Source organism: Anopheles merus, chromosome 2R (assembly GCF_017562075.2).
Source record: "Anopheles merus strain MAF chromosome 2R, AmerM5.1, whole genome shotgun sequence".
Lineage (NCBI taxonomy): Eukaryota > Metazoa > Arthropoda > Insecta > Diptera > Culicidae > Anopheles > Anopheles merus.
In genome coordinates, this window is record NC_054082.1 from 40,317,609 (window position 1) to 40,339,352 (window position 21,744).

At 44.4% G+C, this 21,744-nt stretch overlaps 1 protein-coding gene across 1 annotated transcript in view; it reads left to right on the forward strand.

The window, feature by feature from the left end:
• The window catches only part of LOC121603460, a 65,375-nt gene that overhangs the window by 26,346 nt on the left and 17,285 nt on the right, over positions 1-21,744 (forward strand). Inside the window, exon 3 of the mRNA XM_041932188.1 lies at positions 2,827-2,994. The gene's annotated coding sequence lies outside the window, so the exon portion shown is untranslated. The remainder of the gene's footprint in view (positions 1-2,826; positions 2,995-21,744) is intronic.

Genomic DNA, 21,744 nt, shown 5'->3' on the forward strand with positions numbered 1-21,744 from the left:
GTTGACTAAAAATATACCCTCAACGTTTTGCAACCAAACGAACTACCGTGTGCTGTTGCTTTTCATGCAATCAGCATTTTGCAAAACATGTTTTTGCTGATTGATTTATTTTTTCTTCCACAGCATGACTGTGTCTCGCAAAAAACAGCAAATGAAAGCAAAGACGAAAAGGAAACATTTAAATTAGAACATTGTTACACGGCTGATTCATTATCCATAGCGACGATGTTTATTTCTTACGATTAAATCGTTAAAATTTGGTTTCTTTTGGTTGATTACTAAACTGTGCCTGCTGTTTGTTATATTGCAATCCGTTATGTAGAAGAAATATAAAACATTCCTTTTGAGCTACTATTCCATTCGATCACGATTGCTTCCCTCGACTGTTAACGCAACAAGTAATAATCGAGGTTTGCAATAGTACGATTTATCGCCCTGCCGCGAATAGCTTTAGCCAGGATTACTCTAGCCCCGTGCAAAGCAGTTTGTTTGGTTAAGTAAGAATTTTATGAGGCTCCAATACAGGCAGACAACCCCACATATGTCTTGATAGCCCAATGTAACACTTTACGTGCCTGTGTGTAACTCTTATGCCCAATCGGCTATGGACCAACAGCCGGGCAAGTCTTACGTGCATGCAAAAAAACGACGGGGAAATAAAATCCCAAAAGCCATTCAATAGTGCGTGGTGCCTTAATTTATCGGTATGATCTAAATCTATGGTTAGTAGTATATTACATGCCCAATAATCGATATGGTAGTTATGAAATTAGTAACACTTTCATTCTACACTGGACAGAAGTGGTGAGGCAATTCACATTAGCGTAGTGCATCCGTTTGGTGTGGGTTGCAAATATCTTTAGATCGATATCAAAATCCCGCTGTGATGTGGCTGCGTTTAATTATGCTTGTTTACATTTTGAGCATCGATGGAGTGGAGTGCATACAACGTAAACACGCGCCCCTAATATGTGTAGCAACTTGTGCTGGTAAAATAAGCAGCCAGTATGGATTGTAATGTGTGCAGTTAAGATTCAAAACGAAGCATTCCTGTGTAAGGTTTTTTTGTTTGTTGATTTTTTACTCTACCGTCGTCTACTGTCTCGCAGGGAGAGCAAGCATACACTTCACCATCATCTGTGTGTTGCGTTTTATGTTGAGATAATTGATTTGTTGCGTGTAGGGCGTGTGTGTGGTACACGATAACATAAAGATATTAGGAGATACAAACACCGAAAGTGAAAAGCATGGTGGGAAAATGGCTCGTATGATGGTTCCACTTAACTGAGCGTATGAAGCGAAAACAAAAAGCAGATCGGTAGAGGTTGTGTTTAACGTATAACATTATTTACTGTGTGTTTTTTAAATTCGATATTCGATTCGATTTTAGCACCTTTTGATCGCATTATAATTGATGCAAATAGAGTTTTTAAATTCTTCAATTAAATTGATTACACAAGACTTACTATTTAGTTATTGCATAAATCTAAGCGCTGCGAGTTGATGGCTCTCTAATAACTGCAACAAAAGTAGATCAAAAATAATTAAATAGTGCTGGTAGTGCCTGCAGCTCGTGTGTATATACATATGTGGGAGAGGTGCTTTTCTTCAAATTAAATTATAATCTTCATTAGGATCGAGAAAGGCAAACGTACGCTTGTGCCGACACGGCCAATGCTATGCCGTTAAGTAATCCTTGCTGGTCAATCATTACCTACGCCTGTGCCCCAAACGCGTCTCGCATCTAGAAACTGCAGCCGATGCGGTGGTAACACGACGATACCCATCGGCATCAGGTTAGCCTAATTTGCCATAATGATCGTATGTTTGTATGCAAAATTCGCAACGTTTGCCACTAACGGATGCCGCGATGCGATCCGTCGAGCCAATCAAGCAGCACCCTGGCACCAGCACCGGTCGTGACGTAACACAGCGCTAACATTAAAGTGAAATGCCGGCGAGGGATGGATGGAGGAATTGATGCGCGTCATCAGAAGCAGCACAACAACCAAAAAACAAAAGACATTCAATTTCTTCCACTGTCCATTTTCGTGTGATTTTAACTGCATTTTTGTTGTGCGTTAGTTAGTTGGTTCTTCTTCCAGCGCGAGGCAAATGCGTAACTTAAGGTGGTACACAAGTGGTCAGGTAGGAGGCGGTGGTGCCTTGTTGTGCATGCTGATAATTCACCGAGGGACGAGAAGTTGACGAAGATTTAGTGCAAATAATAACAACAAAACGGAAAATTGTGGAGAAAGTAAATAAAAAGAAGCACGGAGCGTACCCAAAGGCGAGAGCATCGGACGTGAGGTGTCACCCGAGCGAAAGATAAGTGGCACGCGCCAACGACCTGGTCATTAATCCATGCTGTGAATGTGGCCTGCCATGGTGTATGCTAGTTGCGCAATCGAGAGAAGTGTGCTGTGCTTCCGAATGCGATGTTATTTAATTCTGCTGCTGTCCCAAACGGCACGAAGCACTGACACTGGTGTGAAAATATCAATCAATCGCTGACGTGTGGCGTTGGAACATTTTTGGTTTTGTTGCAAATTTTTGCGATCAAAAGCTTCTCTGTCAAAATCAAATTGGACAAAACCTACTCTGAATTCATCATATCTTGTTTTTCATACAATAGATTACGTTCACCCTTATTACTCTAATTACTCTAATTCATTACTTCTAATTTCATAAGTATAATAAGTCCGTATTTTAGTAATGGCATTTTTCGGAATAGACATGTTAGAACTAAAAAAAAATATGTTCGCTTTTTCAATACTTGTTTTTATTATTAATAACTAATAGTTACATTCTGTCACTCTTTTGCAGATTCTAATCGTTAGAGCAGCTACACAGCGCAACGATTCCACGTTCACCCTTCCAAGAGTCATGGACTAGGGGCCACTTTTCGCCGGAAGCATTACGGGCGTGGAATCATTCTTATGAATCGAACAGTCCCGTTAGTCACACCTCTGCTGGGCTACGACTCATCATTCGGTAAGTGTTTGAGTAAACGATTGTTGATGTACAACTGAGACGGAAATAGCAGATTTATGATGTACAGTTTGCGATTGATTTTTTTATTTAATATACTTCAGGTTAATCTTCTATTCTAATTGAACCTCCTGTGCATGATTTTTTGAGCTACTGTGAGTAAAGAGTGTTTCCATTGTTGAACTCACACAATCAACATAACCGACGCCAATGGAATCGATAATATTTTAATTAACAATTACTTTTCCGTGCGCTTGTGATGACTGTGTACATATTCTAACTGCTCTTCCCCGCTGCATAGATACGGTTTGGAGCTTCCCGTCTCCTCCATCAGGCCGTACGTTAACTGTTGTTTTCTTTATGTGTTTTGATTGCCGTTCGGAAAATGAAAAAAAAACCACAGTCATCGTTTGGTGTTTTGGTCAAAGTGCTTGCCCATTATTATTCTGTGCCTGGCTGTTTGGTGCGAGGAGGTCGCACTGAACGCTTGAAACGGTTTGCGGTTGATTGACTTAAGCGTTTGCTTTTTTGAGTTGCTGTAGTTGCTGTTATTCCATTCTAGATGCACGAACCCAGCAACACACACTCATATTCAAACGTGCTGCAAACGTGCTTCAACGTCTCCTTTTGTGGGTTTTCGGTGTGGTTATCGGTGATTGAAGTTCCGGCGTTTGTCTGCCTATTTTGGATTGAATTCCGCGGTTCCGAGCCCTCACAACCAGAACGGCAGAACGGCTCGTTGCTACCAACGTTGCTGGTTAGCTAAGTCACCATCCTATCACAAATGGATCGCTGTTGTGGTGTGTTGGTGGTGCGAATAGAAATTGAAAAAAATTACACAGAGAGAAAGCAAAGAACGTTGAATTCAAATAGAATATACACCCTTGCACTCACGGCTCACTGGCGGTCGAGGTTCGTCGCTCGCCACACCGTTGAAGTCTTTAGTTTGTATAACTGTACACCACCCTGCACTGTTCTAGGTGGCGGTTTTAGCTGGTGTGCTGTAATGCGAGAAAGCTCACGGCAAAACGAATCAAAGGTTCAGATTACACCGTCCCTCTCTTCACCTCCCCTGCCTCGCTTTTCCCCTCGTTGGACAAAAATATTGTAGAGCGAAAAGTCTTCGCCCGATGATGATGGAATCTTACCCCATTTCGGGCACAATGCAGAATTGAATTGCAATAAAACAATTCGCACACTTCACCGGCCGCTCGGTCATCGAATCGGTTACCGAGAACTTGGCCACTGTTCCTGTGTGTTGTGTGTGCGTGTGTGTTGACAGAAATCAGTCGTGCGAATCCGGAGCAAGGGTTTCTGCGGTGACGCCGGGAAAGGTTCGCAATCCATGAGCTGCACACGCACCAGGCCCACCAGCAGTGTGTGTGAGGTAATGTCTTGAACCGCGCACGGCTTATGTAAATCAAAGTGTTGGAAGGGTAGGCGCCGGAGAATTATCGGGTCGGTTCGATTGGTGCGCTAGATGCGTACCGGTTATAGGTGTACACGGTGCCATATAACGGTTCGGGCTCAGCTGTGAGCTTAAGTGGAGGTGTTGATGGGTTAAGTAAAACAGGTTTGATGTTATACAGGATTTGATAAAATAATAAATAACTCTTTAAAATACATCGTTTTCTATGTAAAAATGATTTGCTACTTTTTCGTCTTTTTGAATGCATCGTCAACCTGCATATCGGGATTTGAACATCTGTTACAACAAGAGCAAACATCGCAAAGTGGCTACGGAAATCCACGGCAACGAATGTCTGCACCACTTTGATCCCACTCGTTGGCGGAACAAATCAAAGCAAACACAGCATAGAATTTCTCTTTGTCGAGTACGTCCTTACGCTACTCCCCCTCTGACTAGGGAGAAGGCACATAACAAGGCATATCTTCGTGCAATCACGCATGCATAAGAAGCGGCATCTTACCGCCATCCCAAGTTCAATGCTCTGCACTCTTGAGATGTTTCACATTGCTGCTTGACTGGGTTGGCCAATGGTGCCGGCGATGAAGCAACTGTTAACAATGCACTCATAGCTTGTGATCTTGTGATCGATAGATGCCCGTTCCTCATCAAATGACAGGTTGTGCGATTCGTTCGTTTGAAGCTTTTTCCATCCGATGTGCCAGTACCATAGCCATAGTAGCCATAGCTACTCCACAGCAGATTTCCGGCACACTTAGCGGCCGTTTTTCCGCTACATATGAGGTGTGGCGGAGGGAAGATTCTCCATTCCCCCCGGCTTCCCCCATTACACTAAATGTATGTTTGATCGGTATTTTTCGACCCGATTAGAGGAAAGTGAAAATTGAGCAGATATTTTCGATTCGATTTGAGTCGTTACGCGACGACGCCTCCTCCATCACACGCGCCGGCACGTTTCCGATGTTAGTTGGTGTGGTGGTGCACCTGATGTCTCGAGCATTACGCTGCCGCAATTTGATGCTTTCAGTTTCGATAGGATGTTTGATGTCTTTTTTGCCGCTGCTGCTGCTGTAAGTTAAAATGCTTTACACTTACTACAGCCTCGGACGCCGGAGAGTTTTCGACCCGGTGGGTTCATTTACTTCCGTTTAGAGCAAAACTTTTAATCCGTAATCGAATAGACGGGCGTGCGGCTGTGTACCACAGACAATATCTCGCAGCAGGAAGGAAATAAAGCGGTACCAATCCGGTTAAGGGGTGATCGTTTTTGGGTGGGATCGATTTGAAAATCGGTTAGGTCTGCTTTTCCTCCCGCTTTTCTTTTCATGGGAATGACGAATGACGCTTTGATGGTTGCTGCACGGCACACCCAGCGCTTGGAACAAATCAATTCCGGTACCCAGCCGGGTACTGATCGTCCACCCATCAATTTTCTCACGAAACTACAACCTGTGTTGGGTATGGGGTGATGTGGGTTTTAGGAAACAACACAAAAAACGACGTTATTATGTGAAATGGATATTTCCTCTCTTTTCGAGATCAGTCTGTTCAGTATAATGTCATTATTTTCGCAAGCTTAAGGGCGTACGACATAACATCAGTTTTCTAAGCCTCAGTTTGTATGTAGTGTACCGTTGATTCGTACAGTAAGTTTGTTAAGCAAGTGGCAAGATCAGTAACATTTTCCTGGAAGTATTATTGAATCTGCTTTTTGGGCGTGTTCTCCAACTATCACACAATATGGCTGTTTCTTCTTTGAAAAAGTAAAAAGCTTCTGCTTTCTAGTTAAAATGGTGCTTTAAATTATTACTCATAATCACATCTCCAGATACTGTTTGTTTGTTTGAAGTGAATTAGCAACGGGATGCATTGTCGCAATAAACATTATACAAACAGTGTAACGGTTGTAAACATTGTCGAAAATGTACACAACGGAAACAATAAAATTATGCTAGGCTGGAAAATCGCACAGCAATTTGTTTTTCCTTCTCCTGCTATTCTCCTTTTTTTCTTTCAGTTTGGAATAACTGTAAATATCTGTATATTTTACACAATGCATGTTTAAATGTTAGTAATAAATTCAACCTTTTCCGATAACACCATTGCCATTTCACTGCTTTGCATGGAAACTTGCATGATTTTCATGGTCATTGCCTTACGTTATTCTTCAATTAGATGTATGTCCATCTGGTAATTAGAACGGAGTTTGAATAATTAAAAAAGAGCTAATTATCCATTAAATAGCTACAAGGTCTTCTGGTCATTACCTGTGTTTATGCTCCTCCGCCGTCGCGTTCAGCTTAATATTTGGATAAAATTTCTGTGCCAACACTCAGTTCGTCAATCTTGTATTAACGTGTAACGCATTTAGTGTTTGTCTGACAACAATGGTTGCAGCCTACACTCCACTGTGTACACAATGCCATGTACTGTATTAATGCTGCATTTGGTGTTTTTTTTAGGTTTTTCTTTTTAAAATGCCTATTTCGCGATGTTTTCGCTACATCTTACACATGCCTCCGACAAAAACCCGCAAGAGACGGGTCGGGAGTTTAATTTAACAAGAAATAAAACTAAAGAGCTCATTGTCTCTACGCTAAAAGTAGTAGACCAAAAGCGGGTCTGCTGGAAGAGTGAATGCTGCGCAAATCACCGTTTGGTTTCGCGTCCAGCAAAAAAGAGAACATCCTGAAACGATGAAGACAATGTAGGCAGCAGTATGTTTGAAGGCATGCGTGAGTACGCAAATTCATGTTTTCCTTGCGATTCATGTTGTGTTGCGGAAGTGACATTTGAACTTTAATTTTGCTGCTCCCGGAGCATATGCACGGCTCTATCTGTGAATCTAACCGTTTACCTGTTTATTGTTGGAAGTAATCGTTCATAGTGTCTGTCCATATTCATATAGAAAGATTGACAGACAGGCCAAATTGAATGTAACGAGTATTGTCGAGTGGTGTTTTGGCGATACAGATCAAAAAAGTCAACCTTCAGCTCAGACTGATTTCCTTGTCGTTAAATAAACTTTTCCGGGTAACACAAAAAAAATAGTAACTTTTATTTAATTTCGTTTTGCTCCAAATTCCCAATATATAAATTAAATTTGCTAAATATGTTTTAAATAATTATTCTGGTGCTAGTTATTTATAAATTTGTCTCTGTGTTAATGTAATTTCGCTCGGGTTTGTTTTATTTTCTGGATATTAGGTACACGCTGCCTTCATGTTGGGATATCAAACATTATTTCTTCTTCTTCTTTGGCGCAACAACCGCTGTCGGTCAAGGCCTGCCAGTACCCACTAGTAAAGTGAGCTTGGCTTTCAGTGACTTATTGTTACCATAGCAGAATAGTCAGTTCTGCGTATGGGAGCACGGTCTATTCGGGACTTGAACCCATGACGGGCATGTTGTTACGTCGTACAAGTTAACGACTGTACCACCAGACCGGCTCATCAAACATCATTATCCAACATTATTTATTGTCACTTATTAAGTATTTTTAATTTTATATATGGGATGATGTTAATTATATGAGTTATATTAATTAATATATACTTAATATTATGCTATGAAGGCATGTTCCATAGAAACCATTACTAGACGATAACAACAATAAATTATTTAACACAATGATTCCAACAAATCCATCTATTGTGGGATATCTAGAAATTTTTTTAAAATAATTATCACCTGTGAGGGGTTATTAGAAGCAACACGGTGTAAAAACGGATGCAGAAAGACATAAAAAATTAATAAAAAAAACTTACAAATAGCATTGTTTCATGCCTCCCGTTTCATGCAGTTAGTAAAAGCAAAAGTGTGTATGCCAAGAGCGCACAAATAGCAAATGTGCTGAAATCTATTTTCTCACATTCCACTCAATAGTGAATGGCGTACCGACAAGAAATCAGCAAATATAAAAAATGTACCACACCAAAACGGTTTATCGGTGGGCCCTTTTAAGTGGCAGTGTGAAGGGTAGCTGGTACATTCTTACTGCGAATAAAACAGATGGTCTACACGGTTGAAAGATGCGCAATGTGCCCTCGCCAACATCAATAGGGAAATAGCTAACCACAGGGAGGGTACGCTAATCGTTTCGACTTAGAGCAAATTGGAGCAAATGCGTATTTGCGCACAATGCAAAATCCTTCGCATTTCCCGCATAAGAATAGGGATCAATAAACCTTCCGCTGCGTGCCGGATAAGGTACGCAATTCCAAATTTTTCCCCGCGCTTGAATCATTTCACCCGAGCGCGCATTGTGCGCCGCACGCAAGCTAATCGACATTTTATTGGTGCACTCCGTTCGGGTGCGGCTCGTCGTTTATGCGCGGTGCCGAACTGAAATTGGCGTTTTCACTTTCATCCAATAAAACGCGCCCGGCTCACACAGCCATGATGGAAACGCGCAGGATTGATGATGATGCACCCCGGACGTGAAATAACCACCGAGAGCACATTTCGAGTTCCGGCCGAAGCTATCTTTCCGATCGTCTTTGGTCGATCGTGCGTTTGTGTTCCGATTGCGGTGTGGTGCATCATCGCACGTGTAATTTGCACCGGGTGCGGTTTTGTCTTAATAATTTTAAACCCAAGCAGGGAGCGGGGGAGCAAAGCAGCAAGTGAGTGAGGCTGCGGGTTTGTTGCGTCATAATTTCTCTTTAATTGTTCGGACGCGCCAATGAACGCGATTGTGTACCCCTTAGGGGTGGTGGGGGTTAGCACGGCAGCCGCCGGTCCCCGTGTGATATGTGCGCGTCGGTTACCGGAAGGTGCTCGAATATTTTCTTTTTAGAAACCTGTGCCTTTGTTTTATGTGTTTCGTTTGCTTTTCTCCTTCCTCCCTGCATCCACACGAGATGACACTGCCGGGCGACGACATTTGGGTTTCTCGGTGGCCGACCAGTGTATATTGGCATTTTGTTTTGGTTCATCGGTGTGGCCGGATGGGATCGGTGAAGGGTTTGTAGTTTTTTTTTGTTTTGCCGTCACAACTTAATTCACCTACGTTTTTCGAACCACAGCCTTTCCGGCGACAGGAAAGTCCCACCCGAATTGGTGTCTCGGAGACTGTGTATGAGAACGTTGCAACGGCCGAGTAGTTTTCCTGTGCTTCCAAATATGGTGGACATTTTTCCGGCCGCATTACTCCTCCTCCCTGGACCCTCTTTCACTCTCTGTCGCCGGGGCAGATCTAATTTTGGACGTGGTTGATTAATTTAATTTACGAACAGCTTTGTTTTCAACACTGTTTCCTATTTCGGGTGCGTTTCTCTACCCTATCTTTCACCGGATGCTGGCCGGAAACAGAGGAAAGGGAAGAAAGGGAAACGAAAAGAAAACTATATCGTAAAGCAAATCGAAACAACACTGCTTTTATGGGAAGTACTGAGATTTGGCTCGTATTTTTGATTGCGTGTAGGACAGAGTACGCAAAAAATGAAAGAGACAATGAATTTGGCTACCCGGTCTGGTGTGATCTTGGTTGTGTAGTACTTTGTTTGTACTTTTTTGTGGTTTTATGTCTGTTTATGAAGCAAACGTAAAACTCATTAACGAGAGTTATGAACCGGTGACATTATGTGCCAATGATTGTGAAGGAAATGGGTAAGAGATCATAATTTTCTCGCTTCATATCTGTTACCACTACGGGTGTGTCATATTGGAGTGGGTAACCGTACGATGGTTTAACTATATTGTTTACAATTTCCAGCGATTATTTCTCATCGACCCAATGATGCATGGAGTATTGTTGTTGTCTTAATTCTTTGGTCGGGTGCACTGTGTCATAACGATTGCGCTTTTTATAAGCGACGAACCTCTGAATATTCCAAACCAGCAGAAAGGGGCAACAATTTGTTCTTTGTGGTTTTGAGCTAGTCGTGGAAGGAAGAAAGCAACTAGCTAACCGATCGGGGAGAGATCGATCGATGTTTGTAAATGTGAACGATCTCATTTATCATCCTAAGCGGTAAGTGGGAAATAAAAGAAACGTGTATATTTTATCCACTTTTATCTACCTTTGCCGGCGAGATTCATTTTCCATCCATGTTGCATCCGCGCGATCGACGATTGATCGCAGCTGATTATAAAGCTCTACAAATAAAAAGCACCGTTGTCCGTGGAAAATGGGTTACATCAACCGAACGCGCACAGTACGCAAGAACGGAATTCGGTGGTGATATTGCTTTTCCATGTCCCGGTGCTGTGTGCGTTGTTGTAGCGCACTAATCGGCCACCGTCTATCTCTGACAAACGTTATAAATCGAGCTATCGAGCTGCAACGGTAACGATCGAATGTGGGAATGTGGTTCTGCATTGGCACTGCTTGATGGTGTCGTAGGTTGCCTTTTTGAATATCTTGTAATGAACACAACGCAACTGGAAAACCGGATTTTGGAGGAAAATTTCCTCCTTCCCCGGTATCTGAAATACGTTACATTTGTGCCTCACTTTTTATCAAGCTTTGTTGCATAATTGTTTATTAAATTTTTATAAAAATCACTTAATTTAATTTGAATTTCTTCAAACATTTACTTTAAATTTCACGAAATGCATGTGCATGTAAACTTTCTCCTGTGCGTTTCGTATTGTTTTGCTTTCGATTCAACCAAAGACACAGATGGCGATCTTCGCAATCATAAACGAAAAGAACCAATAAACACGCAAATGTCAGGTGCCTGCGGCAAGGTGCACGAAAAAAAACAGCAGTATCTCCCGCTCTCCCGAGAGAAAGTGCACCATTAAAATAGTTAAAAAGTCATGCTTCTGCTTTTTAAAAACATGCAAAAATTCGTACAATCCCGTATGCACGGTCTTCTTTCGGTGTCAATTTGCCGTGAGATGTGTTACTATTTTAGCAATCATTTACGCCACACCAGCGATGGAAGCTTTTACGTGATCGCGCGAACCGCCGCCACCAGATGAGGATGCAAAAAGTGGTAGCAACGTTCATTAGCCCTCCTTCCAACCAAGCCAAGCTCCCCAACACAAGATGCAGCCTTCATCATTCGACAGCGTCGTGCTGTCGCACATTCGTGCGTTTCAACTTTCGCCCTCATTCGCCGTGCAAGAAAAGGGAAACATTGGCAAGCTAATACTGCCGAAAGTGCATGAAACATGGCGCACTTTACTGACGTTGCACTGCCGCGGCCAAACCGAATCCATGGGAGGAGGTTGCATGATTACCCGAGCGCTTATTTGCTTGCCACTCCAAGGCACATCAATCGAATGGGAAAATCCGGAGCATCATCGGAGTGCATAGATTGGTTCACCGATTGGATGAGAAGCAAGAAAATGGGACGAAAAAGAGGGCAAAGAGAAAAGAGATCATGTTTTGTGCTCTGTGTTTACTACACACTCTATTGCCCTGGATTTCGTTTATCAAAATAATTAACCACCGGCTGAACAGGTGAAGAATGCGGTGGCTGCTGGATATGGTTCAGGGGCCAGGTCGGTAGAGTCTGGTGTGAATGAATGATTTTGCGATGTTTTGCTTTCGAGCCGGTATTCGGAATGAGTTTAACGAGCTTAAAAGCTCTTCTGATTTAAAAGTAAAAAAACAGAACGGGCGAAACAGGGCAGGTCAAATGTATTCTTGAGCCAATAATTGCCTGGTTGGTTTAGCGATCAAACATGTTTCGGCGTTTTGCGCCAGTTTCGGATCATTGTCAAATTGTATGTCTGGATAACTGAGTAGTTTTAACATTAAAATTTCATTTATCATTCGTGCATCAAAATACTATCTGATTTGGGAAGACTCCATTTAAGAAAGACGTTAATAATGTCATTTATAGACATCTTTTTGCAAGTTTGAAAACTAATGATCATGAGCATACCAATACGACTTATTATTTTTTAGGTTCATGTAGTCTTATTCCGTAATTGACACTTGTTTTTGAAGCGACTATAAAACACAAGTACAGCGAAGTCGCCGAAGGGTTTCCTCTGTCCTTTAAGATTATCCTTTATGAAGAATGCGCAGTGAATGACTACGCTAAAACTTATACTCACAAATGGGCGGTAATGGAACGCGCATACAATTTACTTTTCCTTTTGTCATTTCGAGGCCACCAGCCCTTTTGGATGTGCTGACGATGCACTTACCGATTGCTATGACAATTGAACTGGGTCAGTGTATGGTTCCGCCCGACCCACAGTGCTGGATAGCGGAATGGCACATGCACACGTTGCAACATGCCAATGCCGTCTAATTGCATTCTAAGCAGTACAGGAAAATTGACTAGGGGTGTTGCAGTTCATCCTATTGTACACGAGGGCATTAAACTAAGTGGAATTTTCAATCCAATAGTTCTCTTCGTTACAACAATATGATGAAACGTTTTTTATTCTTATATTTTACGTAGCAGTTGGAAAACGTTTAGATGATGTTCCCTTCCCATTCTATGATTGGTCAGCGTTTGTTAAATGACAATATTACCACGCAAAGCAAAGACCTTCTTCTTACTGTCTGCACAAACAGTAGCGTAAAAAACACAAAACCACTAGGTGAATCGTGTGGGACGACAGTGAAAGTAAGCCATCAATTTGTCTAATTGCCCCAGCAGCAGCAGCAGCTAGCGGCCAACAGCCGGCACGGGTAATTGAGTTTTTCCGTGACACACTGTACACGCTCACGCTTGCGCTACGAAGGAAGGGCGCCAGCCCTCAATTCGACAACCGAACGGGCTGCGAGGGACCAATCGGTGTTGAGGGAAGCACCTTCGGCGAGACTCGGTAATTTCATTCGGAAATTGAATCAATCAACCATCATCAACTCGAGCGCGGCATGTAGATGGCGATTGGGCGGGGGGGAAGCAACATGGCTTGGCTCTCGTGCAGCCGGTATACCGGTACAGAAGAGTGAAGCGAACTGTCACTCGGTTGACAGATAATCGGTTGAATTGGCCGAGTCCCGGTTGCAGCCGGGACTTTAACGGAAGCCGCCGTCTTTCAGGGGCCCGGTGACTTCGTCGAATCTCAGGTGTCGATCGAGAGTGATCTGAGTGTGGTGCACGGCGCCGGAACAGCTGGCAACCATCGTGCGCCACTTGCTATGGAAATGGTTGTGTTGAACATTGCGCCAAAGCCTGGTGGGAATTGGGTGACGAGAGAGACGAGAACGAAGCAGATGCAATAAATCAGAGACACGAACAACGTTTTCAAATGATTGCCACTCATCACTTCATCTGCTGCCTTCTATGAAACGGTGTCATTTGGTGATGTGTTTTATCTTGGAAAAGGCAAATCTCTCAACTGCTTGATTTCTAATAATCATTCGAATAGTAATTAATAATTTATACTGTACAAAACTGTGTTTACCAGCTTGACTACCTTCTGTCACTTTTCCAATTGGAAACTTTCCAACAAAAGCCTTTTGACCGTAACCAGGTCCAACAGATAATTCCTTCTGACACACGTCTTTAGAAACACTCCTTTAACTGTATTGTGTTTTCGAGAAAGAGATAAATTAAACTCATCAACGCCCCGGTCCACCTTGTGCGACCGGTTTTGGGGTGTGAATAAAACGTTCGTATAACTTTCCTTCGTCCCTGCTCCGCATTGAGTTACACTTTCACCCTTCTGCACGATTCCAGGCGCTTGACCACCTAGCCTGCCTACGCACAACACCATCATTACCATGCTCCGACATGTTCGCGCAGCTTTTGTCCATCGCCACCACCACACGTGGACAGATTCTAACCAACAACGCTGACCCGAATCCTCCCCATTCCACACTCCCATCGCCACATTCGCAGAGGGAAGTGTGAAAGTATCTAACCTTTCGCTGTGTCCACTGCGAAGCAAGCCTTCCGTTTCGCGATCAAAACAACATAACCCCGCACGCGTCTTGTTAACCTAAATTATTATGCAAAACATCCCCGGTGTGTACGCACGCCTTGTTTCGCCCCTTCAGAGCCCCCCTTCGAAACGTGTTGTTTTGCTGCGAGCTGCACATTCTCAAAGGATGCTGCAGATGCCTTTACGACTGTTGGCACACACTGTAGACAGGGTGGAAGGCGATGCCGGGGGATGGAATTTCATCTGCGTTGGTAGAGTGTTGGCACACGTGCACATCACTGACGCCACACCGTATGGGTCTAGCAAACGTTTTCGCCTCCTCCTCCTCCGATGCGTCAAGCCCAAGCGGTTGATGACGTTGACACGGCTACTTCTGTGCTCGAGGGCTTTGCACTTCGTGCAGCGGTCATCGCGGTGGAGTTTGTTGGGCGCATTGGATGGGTTTGAAATTGTGGGATGTTTTGCCGTCGCCGTCCATCCTCAGGAGAGGTACAAAGTTGAGGCTAGTTTGGTGCATGTTTCGCAACCTCCCATCGAAGCTGTAGTCAAGTTGGACAGAGCATCAGCGACATTCGAAACCAACAATTTGGAATCCAGTATCAATTCGTGAAAAGCTTACACAAAATGATTACCTGTCATAGGTATGAATTCAGCGTACGTATGGGAAAGAATTTTATTTCTCGCACACACACACAAAAACTGCACACATATACCTTCAATCATAAAATATAGTAAGATTTGAAAAAAGTACAACTATGTATATTCAACACATATCAACACACTCGCTTGGTCTAGGTTACCTGTGGAGTCAATGTGATGGCACGATAGCACGTTAGCATCCGATTCCTTCTACTTTTTACCTTCGCAGCTTCTTCGAAGATTACCATCCGCCGTGAGGGCACGACGCAGACAGTGCTGCAAACGGCTGCACATTAATCTTTCACCGCCATCGATCTGACCTATTGCAAATTAGCGATTGGTGTGATTCAATTGGCCGTACTCGTTCATCCCCGTCAACGGTACCATGTGGCGCTGCTTGACTCGAACTCCCTCCTTCTCCCATCAGCGAATGCGCCAGCCAGATTTCGGACATTCGCAAACTTTTCAACGATATCTTCGAACCGACCGGTACTGCGGCCGGTCAACACCATTCCATCGTGGGAGAGTGCACTGGATGCATACACACTGCAGGAGACACTTGCCTTCGCGTGTGGAATTGAATTTTCGCCAATCGATCGTGCTTGGTAGAGGTACACACACACACACACCACCACCACCACCACCACCACCACCACCACCACTTACGAGGGAGGACACCGCGGTGACCTGTGGCGGATTGCGTTCGGGTGGAATGGAAGGGCTGACAAAAAACCATTAACCTAAATTGTCTCCGACTTTGTCGAGATTTCTCATCTCTCGCGGCATTCGACTGCAGCCTCCCTCTTCTCCTCGCCATCTTCATCATCCTTCTAGCCGCACACCAGCCAGCCTGTATGCCCACCCGCTCTGTAATCTTTCCTGCATCGCGCGCAAGACCTGCGGGTGGATCTCTGTGCCTCGGTACCGGGCCGGGAAGGTATTATTTGTGCGCGCGCGGCTACCCTGTCCGCGTTTTGTGCGCTGTGTGCGAATAACCTGCTCTCCAATTTGCTGTGGCCCGCTTTTTTTTTGCTCAGAAGGGCGCCGCACCACACGAATGTATGTATACAGGTGTACAAAAGCAACTGCGGCCCGGCCCGAACGCGCTCTGGGAAGGGTTTTTGTGCGAACGACGCAAACGGTGCAGCATACATTTTGGAGACGATGCAGTGTGCTTCATGCAACCGATCATACAACCGATCATACGTTTCTGCTCTTTTCGTGTTGCCTTTTTTCGCCGTTCAACGTTCGCTCGGCGGAGATGGCTTTAACATCTTGCGCACGCGCACGTACCGAACGCGTATGTGCGGGCGATCTAAGGGCAATCTAAGATGTGGGCCTTTCCTCCACCTCGCTTCTTACCGGTCGCACAGTTGCCTTAGCCGGTACAGGCAACGGCGTGTTTTGCGATTCATTAGTATGTGGTTTTGTGAAGCAATGTCGCTCTCCTTCTCACTGGAACAACCTACACAGAGTGTTGTTTGAGAGTGCCCATAGCATTCCATTGCTTCCGAGGAGGACGCCATTGTACAGCGAGTGGCGCGAGCAGTGATCGTTCAAAGTCCAATCAGATTTATCTTCTAATGCTAGGGATAGTTGCTGTACAGACGCAAAACACGAATTATCTTGTACTGATTGTGGGCAGTGTATTATCATGTTTACATGCTACGTACGCGCATTTGTGTTGTACAAGTACTAATACTACATGTTGCAACAGTTGATCGTTCTTATCGGTGTGTAGTGTCAATTTGATAACAGAATTAAGCAAACAAATTATTGTTTTACTCGCTAGCAAACCTGCAATCAACGGCTTATTTCATTTTTTTTAATCTTTTGAGTAACACTGACAATTTATTCACTGAAGTGTTAAGTATTTCTATCTTTCATTGGAATCTCTAGATACTCACGATTGTCCACGGCTAGCTTTCTGTGGTTGCAGTGTTCATAACCATGCATTACTCACTGTCGATGTAGCAAGGGTAGTCATTACCGTTTGCACCTTTGTGAGGTCATCAATTCTTCAGATCTGTGACCCACAAGGGCTAATCCAGTGGTCGTGGCGATACTTCATTCCAGCATGCTTCCTGGTTTACCTCAAGTTGAGGATGTTCGATTCCACTGTTAACATCGTCTTCTTGCGCCTACAGTGTTGCATAAAGTGCTTCACTACTCATCGCGCGTTGATGTCGTTGCTCTTACATGATTCCTGGATTCAGCGAGATCTGAAGTCATAACGACGGTGTATAGCTTAGCCAGTGGATTAGTTATAGTTTTGCCATTGGTTGCTAGACACATCATAAAGAAAAACCCTGTAAATGGAAACAGTTTTTATTTCATTCAGGTAAATTGTGACATATGTATCGATTAATCAGATGACCATATTTCATAGCATTTCTAAAGCAATGTTCGGCCGATATCACCAACATTAAGCACATTCTGATGGTAAAAGATGTTGAATAAAAAAGCTGTAAAATCTAAATAATTATCTTTGGTGTGCGTAGGAATGTCTGGCAAGCTTAACATCAGCCATATAAGCTGGTAACCTCTGCTCTAGTTCCTAGACTTGTGGGACGTAATCTAGAAACCTCGTATGTGGTCCAGATGTGATTCCAAAGTCAATTAGGCTAATAATCATAAATCTTAATGACGCACAAGATGTTTGACTGTATGGTGGAATGAAACAGGAAGTGAACGTTTGGCATGAATGAATGAAGCAAAAACACACAGACGCAAACGAACGTCGTTAAACATGTTGACTGGAAATTAAATTAAACGACCAACGTAGCACAACGTGTTTCGGGTTAATTCGCCAATCTGCGCGATACGAATCTACTTACAAACCTGGTGCGTGTTTTGCCTCTTTCGAGAAAGTCTGTTCTAAACGTTTGCCTAAATATTGCCCAAGCCATGGGAAATGAAGCATGGCTTAAGCAAACGACGGTCCGGAGAGAAGACCTCACATCAAAACAAAAACATATGTTATCGTCTAATGCGAGGCTACGGATTCTCACGGGGTAAGAGGAGGTATGTTGATTTTTGCTTTACCCTAGGCGGCAGTACATTTGCAACGGTCTGCTGTGAATAATTGCTCCATCCTCATCAAGAGCAGTGTAACTGGAGAAGATGGCGATTTCCTTCTCGTAGGAACAGTGGCCCTTATTTTGGCCCCGGATTGTTGGGCCACACATCCGGACCACCCTCGTGGGAAGAGTGATGGCTCCCGCAATGAATGAAGTGATCCGAAACAGACAACCGGTTCAGTGGAGAGTTCAACGGCCATCCGAATGCATTGGTCCAACTGCACTGCCCCGCAGGTAGGACCGCCACCTGCGTACATACATTAAACCGATCATCTACATCGGTCGCGCTAGCATGCCTGTGTGCTAGGCAAATTGTGTCACCTGTAGAGCGGTCGGGCCAACGGTAAGGCATCTTCTGTGGAAAATCAGCAACCGCCCGGAGGACAACAGGCTAGGTCGTGACTTTGGTTTTTGCATGGAATTCCTCGCACGAGTTACGGGTCGGTGCCATGCGGCTACCACCTACAGACCTATTTTAACACATGCACGTCCTAATGTTACTTTGCACAGCGTACTAAAGTCTTTGACCTTACCAACATCCCCTTCTCATTTTTTTAGTACCATTTCAATCCATTCAAGTGGACTGTGGCGTTGATAATTTTTTATCTTCCATCGATGTTGACCTCTAATGCTTTTGGTTACTTTTTCTGTTCCTCTCTTATAACTTCACATTCTGCAACAAGGTTAAATGCGAAAGACATGACTTCCTTCCCCACAACGTGCCACGAAATCGAATGTTGATCGATAGCCTTTTTCTACCAGAACTACCTGGCGCCTTTCTCGGCGTAATCCGTTCCAAATCGCGCACCACCAATGCGGCACAACAATATGCATTAAAAAAGTGTGATAGATCGATTGATCGATACGATTGAAGTGGTCGCCCCTCATGCGCCGGAGTGGCTTGGTGGGAACCTTTGAAACATCACCCGGGGCGATGATTACCGTGAGTTGTGGATTTGAAGATTGAAAGTTTTGACACCTTCTATCTGAGTGGTGCAAACTGAGTCGTTCTTTTTTCACGCGTCACGCTGTACATGCATTATATTTAGTTCAGTCGCGTTTCAATCATTCATGAGTGTGATAAATTGACTTCTGATAGTGCAACGCTGGTATGGCGGTGGAATTGAGTCGTTCAACGGTATCTTTATTGCAACCCCACCTTGAAGCGATTTAAGCAGATCCGAATGCCACGAATGTCAGTCAGTTTTATTAAGCCGGCAGAGAATGTAAAATCTAGCGACCTAAACAATACCATAAACATCCATTTATGCCAATTGACATCAATACGGGGGCGAACGTGCAGTGGAAGGCTAACGTTGAAGGCTGGCTGCACACAAGCGAACCACCAACACCACCACCACCGGCAGCAGGCAGCTCTTTTGAAGGGCCTCGGGGTGCTCGTGAAATTGCCCCCTTTACTTCTGGTTGCTGCACAGAACCTGTGCACAGTCAGGTTTAATCAGCTGCTGGTTTATTTACCTGTGTGTGTGTATTTAGCTTTGTGCCACCATTTATCTCGCTATTATTGTGCAAACGGATGCGGTTATGTTACTTTCCAATCCGTTTTGAGCTAGAACTCTAGAAGCTGCTTTCTTGGATGCATGTTGCCACTAAACTGCTTGGTTGCATATAAATCTGTCCAGGCGGGGTTATTGTTATGTCAGGCGGTTTTCCTGCTGCACATTCTTCAGCAAAATAAAACTATTTTCGCCTATCAAAACAACTTTGCTCGGTGCAGCGCATGCACAGGGACCCCGGACCTACACTAGGTCCAGGGACCCTGGCTCGATCTACGAAGCTGTGTGCCCGAAGCTATAGTGCGAGTATAAGGGGGTTGCGATTTCTCCTTGCGAGCGCATATAGACACCATTCATTCCCCACGCCCCGAAGCAACATAAGCCTGGGCATGCGGGCTCTCCAAACTGGGCGGTCGCATTCCATTCCGGCACCGTTCGAAATCCAATCCAGGGGCACTCTCTCGCACACGGGGAAAAGGCTTTGACTATTGATCATCATCGGCAGGCCGGGACACTCGGGAGCAAGAGGCACACACCAGAGCACCATACCATGCAGCCTCCTCATGCCGGGCGCGGGCACGTCTTGTCTCCAAGCAAGGAATGTCGAATGCTGCCTTAAACGATCGGTCCGCGATCGTTCATGCGAAATTCATTTCCCTTTTTTCCCGTTTCCCGTCCACTCGCTCTCGCTCTCTCTGTCTCTCTACTACCATATCGTTTATCTCGCTCCCTATCGACGAAGGGGCAATGGCACTGTCGTCACGAACGATCAGGTTCGAGAGTGGTTGGTTGGTGCCCCTCGCGTCCCTGACTTTGTCGAGGCCACGATAGCACGAAAATCATATGTGTGGCTGGTGTGCGCTTCTAACCTACTTTTGCTCGATTCCTCGATGGGAAGCCGCACGGCAAGAAAGAGAAAATGGAAAGGGAGGAGGGAGGCAGACAGGTAAAGAAGGGCTAAGAAGCGATATGGGACACGTAGCACCGGCGTGTGGGGTGTGTTCTGCTCGGAATCATCATCATATCCCCCCTTTTGTAAAAGTCTAGTGCCCGAAAAATTCGACTCAAACCGGTTCGGGAGAAAACTTTGGCCGGAGATTCCTTTCCTGGTGTTGCGCTCGACCCCGCCGTCTCCTTCTGCGCACTTTGGAGGTCACCTTAGACACTTCCATAATTTTGAAAGCTTTGGAAAGAACACTAAAGTCCTCCCTAGGTCGGCCGTGAATTGGAGGCAAGTAGGAAACGGGAAGCGATAAAGCATTTATAATCATCAGAAGGTATTTGGGGTAGGTGGCTGTTACAAATGAACCTCACTCTTTGCTTTTTTTTTACTTATGCATTAGGTGTCGCATCATAGCGAATGGAAAATTCAATGAGATGAATTTCTCGAACAGGGCACGCGAATTGAAAACACATCGCTTAGCGTAAAAATACCTGAAAAACGTGGTTGAAAGAACAACTATGTTCGAAGGTACAGTTTACAGCTCTGCAAAAGTCGTCTCAGTGTGGTGATTACCGATTCTTAGCTGCAAAGACCGCTACATGCTACAGCTGGAGGTGTACCAGCAAAGGTAATATGCTCTCCGTTCTCTTGGCTTTCTAACTCGCCGGGCACTAATAGGCGTCTAGACGTAACCTAGAATCAAGTGGATCTAGAGCACACAGCAGCAGCGGCACGATACATAACGTGCAGCCGGGCGATGGCGCGCGGTTCGTGGAGCAGGTTAATTTTCGGTTTCGATTGTCATCTTAACCGCCCTGCCGAGGCTGCAATGCACGACTACCGTTTGAGGCCATTTAGCGGCAGTTTCGGGACCGATAGAGGTCTTACATTTGCCACAAAAGCCCCCTTGGCGGCATCGGGAGTGTATCAAGCTACTGGCAGGTTGTCAATTTTCAACCACACTGATCATGTCACGTTGATAAATGAACGCAGGTAATTACTACGGGACAGGTTTTTTTGTGGGTTTTGTAGAGCGGAAAAGAGTTGTTCCAGTTCATCTCTCGTCGCTTGCTGGCTTTTGTTTCATTTGCTGTGATGCGGCCAAGTTGGAGGAATAATTTCAGCGCTAATGGGACTAATAAATTTTGAAAAATAGATGAATGTTTGATTTGATGTTATTACGTATACAGCGAAGAGGTATGTGTGTATTGTCAGTATTTGTCTCTGCATTTGTGCGATGACATCTCACTTATTTATAGATATAAAACACATCACATGTGCATACATCATCTTGTGTTGTTAATTCAATATGGTGGCGTTAATGACTATTAAAGATCCCAC